An 11,545-nucleotide genomic window follows, 5' to 3' on the forward strand; every position below is an offset into this window, starting at 1 on the left:
GGTCAGAAAGAGAGTTTTTAGCTACTGTCGTTGAGTGGATAGATACAGTAAAGAAAGTTTTGGAGATGGAATAAAGACTCAGTATGAATATTCTAGAAACAGTGGTGCTTACATAATGGTCCCAAAGACAACGACCAAGGATGAAACTGCAAGGTAGAATATGTTACTATTTAGTAGTGAGTACCTACTGTGTTATTTATGATGCACAGGAAATACATGACAGCTCAGGATGAAGAAGATATAGTCCATGGTTTCAGAGAATGAAGGGTGCAATCTTCAAGGTGAAATACATCCTGGATTACAAACATCATACCACTTCTGGGTTTTGTTTTGGGTTTCTCCCTGACTGTGTGTTAACTTCAAGTTGTCTAGGCTCTAGCTGGGAAAGGGGGAGGGACAGAAATGAAAGCATGAGGGAAAGAGAAGAGAAAAAGTAATGTTTACTTGCTTTTTAAGAGAAAATGCATAAGGAAGGGCAGTTAGCTCACAGCTTGCTAGATTATAGGGTGGCTTCTGCTCTTCACCCTCCCGTGGTGACATGTGACTTTGTAGTGACCTTTCTCTTACTGCAGACTTAGCTTGGCCAAGGGATGTGAGCAAACACCAGGCAAGAAGAGGCTTGAGAGGTACATGAGGACCAGAGTCCGCTAGTCAGGACCTCTATGCTCACATCAGGCTAGCCTTCCACTGAGAAATCACGAAGAAAGCAGCGGGCCCAGCTGTCCCATCTGAGGCCACCCCAGCAGAACCTGGACATGGTTCCTAGCCATAGCCAGCAGGCTGCCTGCAGGATGACCCACCCAGACTGGGCAGCAGAAAATGTCAACTTTATCTCCTAAAATTTCTAAAATGTGTCTGTCTCCCCATCTCAACAATGGCCACCCAGATCATTTCTTCACTAGAAAAAGTCTGTATTCCATACTTGCTGTCTCCCAGGCCCTGAGCCAGCTGCCAGACTCTAAGTAGGACAACCTGGGCAAGTTCCAGATACTCACCAGTCTCTATATGGACTCCATCTCACCTGGAAGACCATCCTTACACGTAGTCAGAGTGGCATTTCAGTGCCCACATCTCAGTGTGCCACACCTGCTACAGTTTCTGTGGCTCCTCCTTGCTCTTAGAGGGCAGATTAGCCAGAGGTCCACAGAGAAATAGAGATAATAGGATGGCTGGCTGAATGGATGGTAGACTGATGGATATAAATGATAGAGCTAAAGATCTACAAGGGAGATTTATCAGAAAGATTCACCGACACAATTATGAATGCTGAGTTGTCCCATGACGGGCCACCTAATGGCAGGAGAGCCAAGTAAGCCACAGTATGGCTCAGTCCAAAGTTGCAGGCCTGGGAACCTGGGGGGTTGCTGGTGAAAATCCTGGAGTCCGAAGGCTGGAGATGCTGGAGTGATAATGTCCAAAGGCAGGGGAAGATGGTGCCAGCCCCTCTGCCTCTTTGGTTTATGCAGGAAGGTAGGTGCTTGCTCATTTTGGGTGAGGGCAGATATCCCTTACTCAGTCCATTGATTCAAACGTCAGTCTCTTCTGGAAGCACTCACAGACCTACCCAGAAAGGACACTGTGCCAGCCTTCTATGCCTCACTCAGCCTACTCAAGTTGATCCCTGGAATTAGCCATCTTGGGGAGTCCTTAACACAGACAGGGCTCCCACCTCTTCAGCCACATCTCCCATGGTTCGTCCTTGACTCCTGTACTTCTGTGACTCTGGACTTCTGGTCACCATGTTTCCTTTTAGCATAGAAACTGCACTTTCTGTTCCTTCCAGCTGGCTAACTCAATTCTCCAGTACACCTGACAAGTTAAGATCTCTCTGATGGGCTCTCCTAATGTGATGCTCTTCTCATTCATCTTACAGACAACACTTGTAGTTTTACAGGATGAGATCTTTGTCCTTCCACATCCTTGTCTGTAGATTCCATTAAGTTCCCAGCATCTAGAATTGTGCTCAAAAATACCTATTGCATGAATAATTGATGCAATTTCTGTTTCAAACATGAAGAAGCAAGAATTTGGAAGGTCCTGTGGTTCACTTGATATTACACATTGAGTAGCTGTGGACATCTGTGTGAACTTGGAAACTCAGTGTCTGACTCCAAACCTGTGTTCTCATGCTTCAATTATTCCAGTAGGACTGTGCATTTAGAGGCAGCCAGCTTTAAAGTCCCCACCTTCACTGAAGCCTGAGCCGATTCCCCTACTTACCCCTGCATGGATGTCAGCTAGGCCTGGGGACTCAGGATGGCAAATGAGGTCCCCTCATTCAGTGATCACCAGACAGCAAAGAGCTGTTGTCCACTGCTGCTCTTCATCCAGGGACTGCAGGGAAATAGGGACACTTCCCTTTGTCTCCAGCTTGAATTTTCAGCATCTCAAAGGGGAGTGTCCAACACCTAGGAGACCATCAGAGACAGCCCTCACTCAGAGGGTCAGCAGCTGGCGAAAGGCCTGCGTTTGTGGGTGTGGTGGTCAGAATGCTATTAGAAGGGGATTGCTCAGCCACGGTTCTGAGGCGCCCGAGGATGTGATTAATGTGCTGCCCCGGTGAGAGATGATAAGCATAATAGAACTTGAAGGAAATTAATGATATTTTGAATCTTTAAGAATGGTGCATAACTATCTAAAAGAGATATCTCCATCACAAAGTAATTCTTTCAAAGCCAAGCGAGCTTTGCTGACAATTCGTATGTGCGTTGCCCAGGGATGAAGAGAAACGTGGCCAATAAAATGATCCCATTTGTCAAAGTAGAAGGACTGTGAGCCAGTCTTTCACCTCAAGTCCCTTTAATATTGCCATGATAGGTTTTTGTATAATAAATTCTTTCAAAAATAGAAAACCAGGTGAAATCCTGCCCTCCTCAAACCCACCATATTTTTTTTTGTGAGAGCATAAAGATTGGATTAATTTATGCTCTTTCTCCTACCTCAAGTGACAAAGACCACCGCTCCACCCTGCAAGTGGAAGCTACATTCAGGGGCATTGTCCTTGGGGTTTTGTCCATTAAAAGTTTAGGAAAATGCACATTCACCCCCAGAGGAAAGGGTCAGAGGCCAGCAGAAGGAATGCCTTTGGGAACAATGAGTCATTATGACCCCCAGAGCCTCAATTAATCATGTTCATCTTCAAGAACATTCTAAGTAGCATTGCTGGAGACTCCACAAGTTAGGGGCTGCAGCAGATGAATCAGAAGACCTCTGAGCAAGTCTGTGAGGCTCTCCTTCATAGTAGGGCTTGTGGTCTGGGACGCCATCTTGGGCATGTGGAAAGTGTGCCTTCAATTTCCACTTCATCACATCCTCCACTAATTCAATGGGAACTCTACTTAAGGCCATAAAATTAAAATCCTGTGAGAATATGGCTCACAACCAGTCACCAATTTCCATAGACAAGCCTGTGCCCAACAGCCATGTGCTGGATCCTCGGGCTCTGAAATCTGAGAGGTTCGTATGGTTGGGATTTCAGAATCACATCTAAGGACGTCCTGCACTAAGTTTGCAAATGAGTCCCACATTGCTCTGCAATGATGTGACTGTGTACATGCACAATGTCTTTCTTGAATTTAGCTTATTTCCACCAAGAAATTGAGAGTGGTTTGTTATGGTGATGGACTTAACAGCCCACCACACTTCATGCTCCTGACCATCTCAAACTGGCTTTGCCTTCCCGGATGTGTTCATGTGTGTGTATGTGTGTTGCTTTGTCAGTTTAAAGAACCCCTTCAGTGCAATTCATGCTCCAAGTTTCCTGAGGAAATGTGCCGAAGCTTTGTTCAACCAACATGTTGATTCAGTCAAATAGTCATCATGAACGCCATCCTACGTGCTGTGACTGATTGTCATTCTCCCTGCAAACAAATTTGATTCCTGGGCTACAACTTTTGGCTTAAAGAATCTGCTGACACAGACTGGAGGTGTAGCTCAAGTGGTAAAGCACCTGCTTTGCAAGCGTGAAGTTCTGAGTTCAAACCCCAGTACCAACAAAAAAAGAAAAAAAAAATCTGCTGACAGTCATTTGACAGAGAAAGAAGACAGAGATAGGGGAGAGGGAAAGCAGGACCCAAACAGCAATGGGTTGGAGCAGCAGTTCCCACCTCACAGCTCTTCCCAAGCTCAGTCAGATGTTTTCTACCATTAAAAGAGAGTTGGGGGAGGGGAGAATCTGAAGAGATGATTTGTGTAAAGAGGCAGGAAAGCACATCTTAGCCAGAGACTGAAATCTAAGGAGAAGAAAGAGAAGGAGAGTAGAAATTTGCGAATGACCTCAGAGAAGTTTTGAAACCTCCTTGGCCTCTTGTTAACGAGAGCTCTGAGCCCTGCCGTGCACACAGAGCCTTGGCACCTTCACCCCATCTGATGTTCCAGTTGCTTCTCTTCCTCCCTCCTCATCTCCCTCCACCCCTGTCCATTCAGCACATGTCCAGAGAAGCTGGGGGACATGAACGTGGTGAATGTCATGGCTGATTCCAGTTTGGTACTACTTGTGTGACCTCAGCATGCCGGGCCACAATGTCGCCACTGAATAACTGCAGTGCTGGGCCCAGTGGGCAATCAGCCTCTGTCTGGCTCTTCTGCTCTCTGACAAAACTTGATTTATTGTCTGAAGTTAACAACTGAGTTACAGTTCTGGTGTCGCCAAAGTGCCTCCCTTGTGGGTGGCCTCATGTCAAGGTGACATGCTATTTTCTAAGGCATATGGATAGCTTCCATACATCCTTTTCAACCAGAGCTCTGGGGATCTCTCTTTGCAGGCTCTGCTGACTGCTACAAAGGAAATGACAAGACATAGTTATTCTTACGGGGTTCAGAAATCTGGTTGGAGAAATAGCTTAGTGTGATTCTGTTGCCTAAGTGAATATCCCACTTTGTGTAATTTACAAAGAGTAGAAGTTTATTTAACTCATAGCTCTAGAGGCTGGGAAGTTCAAAGGCATGATGCCACCATCTGCTTGGCTTCTGGTGAGGGCCTTCTTGCTGGGTCATGACAGGGCAGAGGTGTCATCTGGAGGGACAGAGCAGGGGGTAGAAAAAGCTCACTTTTCTAACAACGTATACCACACCAGGAATAACCCATCGGTCTATGAATCCATGAATCCAAACATGGATTAATCCATTCACGAGGACCTTATGACACAACAGTCTCCCAAAGGCTCCACCTTCAAATAACACTAACCTGGGTTTCCATCACACGAGCTTTCAGAACACACTCAAGCCATAGCAAGAAATCAGACAAGGCATAGAAAACACTTGGCAATAAGAGAACAAAATGAAAGTGCGGCAGACACCACAGATCAGGACTCTGGTTTTGCATTGACTACCACTCTCACCTCTCCTGCCTCAGTTTTCCTGCCTGCTACACAGGGAGTTGGGTCACATAATCTCCAAGGACCTCTTATGGAGTGTGTGATAACTAGGGACATGGATAAAGAACGAAGGCCAGGTGTTTGGGGCCCTCAGTGTGGGAGAGGCTGAACCTGTGTGTCATGGTTGAAGATGTTCACAGGGCAGGGCTAGTGAGGCCACTGGACACTACTGAGGCAGGTGCCCACAGTGGCTAGGAGTGTGACATGCCTACCACAGGGCCAGAGGATGGGAGCAGCTGGGCTGGACTGGCATCTTTCCATGAGGACTAGAACCCTCCACTGTCCCTGGAAGGGAAAGCCTGTGAAGGATTCTGAGCAGGGGGTGGCAGAATGAAAATGGTTATGCTGTGGAGTCTGACTGTTCCTAACGATGTGTGGTTTGGGGATGACCCTTCTGTCCTTTCATGAGGGCTTCTGGAGCCACCTGCATTGTAGCCTTCTAAGGTTGGTCCTGTATTCAGAGGAACTGACAGATAAGGAAGGCTGAGGTGAAAGGTGGGCACCTCAACCCAAGTGAGCTGCAGCCTGTTGGGTGGGATTTCTGCCAGAATTTTCCATCTTCAACAACACAGAGTTATTGAGCTGATTTTGAGACCTAAAAATGATGAATCAGCCTAAAACAGCATTCACATGGCGCTCTCTCTCTCTCTGACATACACACACACACATATACCAAATTAGAGTACCACTCCCTTTACCACCACAGGAGACAAGAAATTGATTTACTGTGGGAATTGAAGTCAGTCTCAGAACTAAAGGTACAAACCAAAGTGCAAAGGAAAAGCAAATATTTAACCCCAAGCTTTGTTTTGGGGAGGAGGGGCCTTTGCCTAACTGAGGGGGTCATAAAACCACTCACACTGTTGAACTTTTACACCTTTCACCTTGAAGACAAGTCATTTTAGCTGAAGGACTGGTTAATGCACTGACGTCTCACCACTCTTCACTGGGTAGAGAATGGTGTTGTGTAAAAATTTCAAGTGGCAGGGCTAAATTGACTTAGGAAGTTAGAAATTCAGACATTGTCTCAGGAGATAGAAAAACCTCAGTTTTGCCCCATTTAATTTTTCTTTCCAAGGAAGTTAAGGCAATCTTCTGACTACACAAAAATGCAGGGGTACAGCAGGAGAAGAGCTCTGTGAAGGGAACCCCCAGTCACTCCACCAGCACAGCTGGAATTTCACTCTGTGACCCCGTGCTGGGCCACAGCAGCAACTACTAAGTTAGTACAAGCTGTGTAGCTTCTCAAGTTCAGTCCACAAACTTACAGAACTTAGAAAATCCAGCCTCCTCGGCTAGCAAACTAGCCACAGGAACCCCCAGACCAACACTTCAACCAGTTTTCCACTCCTGCTACCTCTCACTCTGAATTTGGCTTCCAGGTGTCCCCTCATTAACAAAGTGGCCAGTGAGGACTGGGCCCTGCCTAGGGCTGGTGTTGCTCACTCTCTTTGGTCCATAAGGCCTATGCCTGTGTCACCACCTGCCAAGCCTGAAGAGCAGGATGCGATAAGCCTGGAGCCTCTGAGCACCTGTCTTATGCAGAGCCATGAGCTCCACACAGCTGAGCCCATGCTCTGCTATGACTTGTTATCACTTCCAAGCCCTAGAGTAGGCTTGGGGTGGTGAGAGATAGAAGGCAGGTGAGAGAAAGGAAAATGAGGGAGAGGGAGACAGACGAATCCTGCCTGCATAAAGATGATTTTAGAAATGCCTGCCTTTGTCTACAGCCATACCACCCTGAACACGCCCAATCTCATCTGATCTTGGAAGCTAAGCAAGGTGGGGCCTGGTTAGTACTTGGATGGGAAAAATGTCTGCCTGCAAAGGGCTTATAATCTGGCAGTAAAGAAAAGAAACAATTATAAAATAAGATAATATAATAAATTAACTGCCTGAAATACACAATGATGGGATGATGTCATTACTGTTGAGATCAGATGATGCTTTAATCCCGAATCTTGGGAGTGGTTTTAAGATGATATTGGAGCCAGGCCTCACAGTATGGGTAGGAAGTCTAGCACACTGATATATGCTCCTCTCACCCATCCTCAGTCAGTGGCAGACATCCCTAGGCAGCCATCCAGTGGCTGCCATCACGAACTGATCATGGCTTCCTTTCCCACTGAGCTTGACAGTCCTTCTCCACACAGGGTCCAGAACCAGACACATAAGTGCTGATAACTGGAAAGGGCCTGGGTGCATTCTCCAGTTTGTGGAATCCTTCCTCCTGCAGGGATTGGTCTGAATGCCATGTCAGCCCACACCCAGAGCCATCTTCCTACAGGACAGAAAGGAAACAGAGTCCTCACTCACTAAGCAATTCAGACAGAGTGAACATCAATTCAGACAGAGTGCCAAAGTGTCATTGGAACCCTCGTTTTGCTTTCTTGGAAGAGAAGAAGAGGGGGAAGAAAAAGAACTTTGATTAATCACTGACTTCATGTGAAGCACTTAACAGGTACTTTAACAGCTCAGAGAGGCTTATTAAGTATTCAAAGTCACATTGTTCTATATTATATATTACACATCTCTTTAGTCACCAGTACCTTGATAACGGCAGTCACTGAGCTAACCTGTTTGACTAACAAGGAGTTCAGGTGTTTCTGACTTTTTCCTTTTTCCTTCTAGGCCTTTGCTGCTATTGTTAACTGTGCCAGGTATCCTATTAGGCAGTCAGACCAAGCCTAAGGTTAGGAATGCTTTGGAATTTGCTATTCAGCCTCTAAACAGCAGGCAGACATCAGGTGGCCCTAATTGTGATTTAAACGCCATTGGATTCTTTTGTCCTCCTCTGGGTCCCTGCTATACAATCATATTTTCAACCCTGGCAATCTTTTTGAAGTCTATAACTTTCTTAACTTCAAAGTTGTCTCAATGCCTCGGTAACAGGAGGTATTGGAGGTGACACTACTGAACGGGTATACGTTGAACAGGAATAAATAATACACATCTAAGGACATCCAGGACTTCAAAACCATTTGTATTAATGTAGGCAGCAGTTGTGAGATTATTCTACCCTTGTGTGACGTCCTATTATAAACATCAGAGTAGAGGAAGCTTGGGGACGGGAGGCCTTGTTCATTTATATTGGGTTTTATTAACTTTCCTCCATGATGCAGCCGACGTGAAACCATCCAAACACGCCACTCGGCCTCCCGTGCGTGCATGCAACTCTGTTATCAAAGGAAGCAAACTGTTCACTCTCTTGTGTGCCTCATCATCCAAAATGCCCCTGAGTTTCAGCCCTTGAAAACTTAGAAATACTTTTCATTAAGACACAATTGTTTGGCCGATTCTCAACCTCCTTTGGACACCTTCCTTGTCTAAATAAAGGTGTAATAGCAACAGTAACGATAAACCCTGGCTATTCTGCTCTCTGGCTGCTTTATCTGCACTATCACAATTAATCTTTATAAAAGTCTCTCCCTACCCCCCCACCCCTGCCTCTTTTTCAGTGCGACTGGGGTTTGAACTCAGGGCTTCATGCTTGGAAAGCAGGCACAGTACCAAGAAAGCCCAATTTTTAAAGACATGCAAACCGAGGCTGGGAGAGGTTTCTTTCCTAGAGCAACAATTAGTAACACAAGGAACCAGAACTTGAGGACAACAGAAGTTGTTGTCCCCTTCTCTAAATTGTTTCCCTGTCTTGTTTTCCTAGAATATAGATAAAACACTCTTCAACTGATTGATCTCAAATAATTATGAATATATATATATTTTACTTCTTCATTGCTTTAAAAATCTAATGGCACTTACAAGTTCTATTGAGGAATTATTTTATTTTGTGAAATGAGAGGTAGCCATCTTTTCATTTGGCAGGTTGTAAAAAGAGTCAGACAGAATCAATTCATTTTCCTTAAGCTCAGCCCAGGAAGGCAGCCTTATTACCTTAAAAAAAAGAAAGAAAGAAACAGAGCACAAAGTCCCCCTTTTCATGAGCCTTCCTCATAGATATATGCGGCCTCTGTCCCATTGTTTTCAGTACTTGGCTCTGGGTGGGACTTTCCCCCAGATGTTCTTAATTTGGGGGTTATTTTCCACGGCATGTGAGTCCTTCAGTACTGTAAATACTTGACTTCAATCTTTTCCATAGCTCAGAGAGCTTTATAGTGGTCTCTTCAACCACAGTACAGAATTTTCTCTGCTCCTTTAAAGCTGTTCTGCAAATTAGGAGCTGGTAGTTGATACCTCGCTGGCTCCCTACACCATTTGTTTCTCAGACTTTGATGTCTAGAGGTGCACAGAATTATTCACGCCTTCAGCATGTGCACGGGTACCCCTTAAGAATAGATAGGGTCACTCTTCTGCAGGCTTCTTTCCAGTTAATTGCTCCTCCATGTAGGGATCTTCATGCTCCGTTTTTGGAAGGCCTCTGCTCTCTGTCTTCGGTGCCACCATGTTGATCTGGCAACGTAGGGAGTTTTAACTTGCAAATCTTTCTTAGGTGAAACACCCAAGTGTCCTCCATCATGCCTCATGTCTGCTTGCCCTTTGCCCACCACTGCCTCCTCTCTACCCTTTCCCACTGCCCTCCCAGCCAGGCCTGCCCTAGCATACCTCAACTCTCCAGCCCGGCTTCCCCCAGGTCATTTTAAATTAATTGTACTAATGACCATGTTAACATTAATACATCATGTTAATCAGCAATAAATCAATTTCATGTTATCTAAGGACGTAGCCACATAACTAATCTGACTTTTAACAAATTGTATTCATTTGAAGCTACACAGATTTTTAAATTTTATTTTATACTGATTTATGAATTGAGGACTATCACGGACAAGTAAAGTACCTTTCCTTGCTCATTCGATAAGACAGCAATTGTTTCATTTTGGTGTCACATTTCATACTACAAGAAAACAATATTCTCTATCATGTAAAAAATCCAGAATTCCATAAATTAAATCCTCAGAGGGTATGAAAACATTCACACTGAGCTTCAGGTCCATCGTGCCAGCAGAGGAAATTTGTTATTAATGTGCTGTGTCACTTTTTTAAGTGACAAGATGCTGATAAATAGCGCATTTATAAATGGCTCACATAAAGGATTTTCGTCAACTTCCTTGGAAAATAATTTTATGTTCCCATAAGGTTTTCCTGCTGTGAAGTTTTTCCTGCCACTCATTCTAAATTTCCTGTAAGGTGTCGGTTTCATTGAGCCCCATACACCTCCAGGAGGGAGTGGGCATGAAGGGTCACAATGACTTTCGGGAAAGAATCCATGAAGCACAAAAATAGACCAAACCCACAGTATCTTCTCTACTCAAATTCCAAATCGAGTTGCTATGTTCATTGGTTGACTGTAAAATATTCTCAACACATTTTTAAGTAAAAACTCATTTTGTACAAGGGCATGTTGAGTGTGAGCTTTTCCCACAACTATCTGTGTGCTGTTTGGTAGAGATAGTCATGTTAGACTCATGGCTGAGTCTTCTAGACTTTCGGCCACCTTCAGGCAGCATTGCTGAGGGGGAACTGGCCCTGTATCTGGAGCCCCATCTTTGATGAGGCTCTCGCTCCACGTCCTTTCCTATCTTCTCCCCATCTACTATCTGGTACCCATAGTCGCACCTCTACTAGACCCTGTGAACAATATCAGATGCTCTGGTCCAGTGGGGCCACCATGTTTCTCTCTTTTTTCTCCATCAAGTATGCAGTGCTTGCATCTTCTAGCTCCATGTTCTCTGGTGTTAAATCTGTTTGTTTCCCCAGTAGACTTCCAGGAGAAGAAGTTGGGACATGAGGACCCTAACAAAATAATACTTTGGGTTTTGCCTATGCAGAACATGTAGTTCTTCCTCAAGGAAGAAGAAAACTGAGTCAGAGAAGGCTCTGGGGTAGAACAAATATCCCAAAATTGCCATCCCTGTCTCACACATACCCAATTCCTCACATACTCATAATACGTGCATCGAGACCACTCGGTGCCTCCCTCCAGTTTAGTTTCCAACCCTCTCTCTCCCCCACTCCCCTGCCCAGGGCAGGCTCACCCCTGCATCTCTGTGGGGCCCACTTGTGGGGCAGAGTTTGGGCATCTCTCATTGAGCTCCTGGGTCTCCTTGAAACAAAGGAACATAGTTGTGCATAGATGTCTGGTGTCCCCAAACATCACACAACCACACAGATGGATGTGTCTGCCTCAAACCCAGACAGGACTAGTAAGTAAG

Source organism: Castor canadensis, chromosome 4 (assembly GCF_047511655.1).
Source record: "Castor canadensis chromosome 4, mCasCan1.hap1v2, whole genome shotgun sequence".
Classification (NCBI taxonomy): Eukaryota; Metazoa; Chordata; class Mammalia; order Rodentia; family Castoridae; genus Castor; species Castor canadensis.